The sequence below is a fragment of the Salarias fasciatus genome, chromosome 8 (assembly GCF_902148845.1).
Source record: "Salarias fasciatus chromosome 8, fSalaFa1.1, whole genome shotgun sequence".
NCBI lineage: Eukaryota > Metazoa > Chordata > Actinopteri > Blenniiformes > Blenniidae > Salarias > Salarias fasciatus.
The window spans coordinates 19,060,810-19,063,273 of NC_043752.1; the positions used below are offsets into that span (position 1 = coordinate 19,060,810).

General features: G+C 40.9%; 1 long non-coding RNA gene across 1 annotated transcript; it reads right to left on the reverse strand.

Annotated features, from left to right (window-relative positions):
• Positions 1-391: 391 nt before the first annotated feature.
• On the reverse strand, positions 392-1,167 carry LOC115393843 (uncharacterized). The gene is made up of 3 exons (XR_003931975.1): positions 1,065-1,167; positions 822-976; positions 392-620 (listed from the first exon to the last, which is right to left on the reverse strand). It is a non-coding gene; the product is annotated as an uncharacterized LOC115393843 (long non-coding RNA).
• Between the last annotated feature and the right edge of the window lie 1,297 nt (positions 1,168-2,464).

Genomic DNA, 2,464 nt, shown 5'->3' on the forward strand with positions numbered 1-2,464 from the left:
AGAAACTGCCATGTTAATCCTGGTAAGACCATAGTGACACTGTATGCAGCATTGCTCACCAACAGTAGGGCCCAAGGTCTTCAAGAGTCGTCCTCCTGGACCCCTCTTGGAATGGACAGTGTCAATGCACAGGTGGAGGAGACTGGGATCCAGTGAGTTTGTGGCTCCTGGTCGTAGAACTCCGTGGAGCATGGCCTCTGAAAGCCCGGGGGGGATGGTGTCTGTCCCTGTGGTGAAGGCCAGGACGTCCTCAAATGAAATGTCCACCTCCTTTTCTGTTAACAGAATCAGAAGTGTTTTCAACACAGTTACTTTGTGAAATGTTAAATAAACAAATGCTAAATATCTTTTCTAAAATGTACTCCTGAGTACTGTGTACCAACCTTGAATGGCCATGAGCCACCATGCCCACTGGTAGATTGTGGCTTTCTCCTGCTCCCTTTTGTTTGTCCCTTCTGGGCTCCAGGAGACCTTGAAGAGTTGCTGCATGCAGCTCCTTGTGAGTTGACTCCGACGTTAGTGAAGACAGGCAGGAGCTGTCTCCAGGATGCCTTCACAATGACCAGAAGTTCCCACAGGCTTCCATACCAGCGACAAAGTGCTGGCTCATACTTGCAGTTCTGTTGGTACTAGAGTGCGAAAAGTACGTTTACTGTTGTGCTAAAAATACCAACCAAATAAAAAGCTGTTGTCATCGTCTTATTGGCTTTAAAACACTAGAGGTAGTTACACACATGTCATAGATTGTTCAAATAAATGTGTACTAAATATTAGCTGGAGGGGTCTTGTACGTCTTAGTTACTTTGATGTTTGTTTCTTACCGATGGTGGAGGAAATGGGCCACAATTTGCTGCTGGATCTGTGGAAGGCTGTCCGCTGTGGCGCTGTATATGTCAGGAACTCCACAGCCAGCGATCCGGTCCCCGAGCTGGGTCTTGAGGTTGGAGAGCTCCTCCTCGCTGCTGCACATACCAACCTTTAAAGGTGAGCAGAAAATTTTAGAAAAAAACATACACCCATTGCTGTTCTAGAAAGCAATATTTTCTCAATATTTCATATATTACCTTTGCCAGGTGATGTCTTCATCACAGAACACAGTTGTATGAACTGATGCCAGGTCTGGATCCCGACCACACATCAGCCCATACAGCTGTGTGTTGAGGCATTTGGGGCCTGGTCCATTGTGCATAATGGACCAGGCCACCAGCTTTCCAGCAGTGTAATACTTGTTGGCTGACGGTGCCCGCTGGTCATATGAGAAAATGAGGTTGCCTGTCGTCCTCTCAAAAACACCATAAGTCGTTTGCAGACCCACCATCAGCAAGCTGGAATGTAATGCTAAAGGAATATAATTTGTTGAATGCCACGGAATTAAAGAAAAGATAAAGGATTCCCAGTATCTCACACACTAAAGAATGTTGGGTTATAAACAACCCAATATGGGTTATTTTTTAACCCAACAGTGCAGTCATTTCACAAATCAGTTGTGTAATCTTTGCTGTGCGTTGAGCATCACAGCATCTATGAATGAATGAATGAATTTATTTTTCGAACATGTATAAAGTGAAAGAAAAAAAAAAGAAGATAAAAAGGAAAGTTAATGCAAATCAAAGAAAAAAGAAAAAAAACCAAAACAAAACAAAAAAAACCAAAACAAAACAAAAAAAACAACAACATAACAGCATAGTTCGAAAAAAGGAGTAGGAAGAAGTAAAAACTTTTAGAGATTCCTACCCCTTTTTAACTATTAACAAGATTTAAAATCATACATCATAGGACATCACATAATATATGTATACATATACCGTGCAGATATCCCTATAAATACATAATATATACCCACACATACCATATAGTTATCCCCATAAATATTTACTATATAACAGAATAATTATAACTACGGTATAACAGCAATATATCAATTTCCACTATATGTATAATACTTAACACCATTTGTTCTCATCATCCAGAGTTCCAGACTTCCTCCTCCATATACTTATTAAGAAATATTTTTTTGTACTTTTTTTTAAACAGATTTATGTTGCTACTTTGTTTTATTTCTGTCTCCAGACTGTTCCACAGAGCCACTCCACAGCTTGACATGCACATACTTTTCAGTGTAGTTCAAACTTTTGGTTTTTTATAATTCAGGTCTCCTCTTAGATCAGGGCTACTCAACCCTGGTCCTGGTGGGCCGCAATCCAGCATGTTTTAGATGTTTCCCTCTTCCAACACAGCTGATTCAAATGATCAGGATCGTTATCAGCCTGATCATTTGAATCAGCTGTGTTGGAAGAGGGAAACATCTAAAACATGCTGGATTGCGGCCCACCAGGACCAGGGTTGAGTAGCCCTGTCTTAGATTATAACCACCCTCCCTTTCCGCAAACATCCCCTGTATATTTTTTGGCAGTAAATTATTTCTTGCTTTGAACATTATTTGTGCCGTTTTGAATTTGACTAG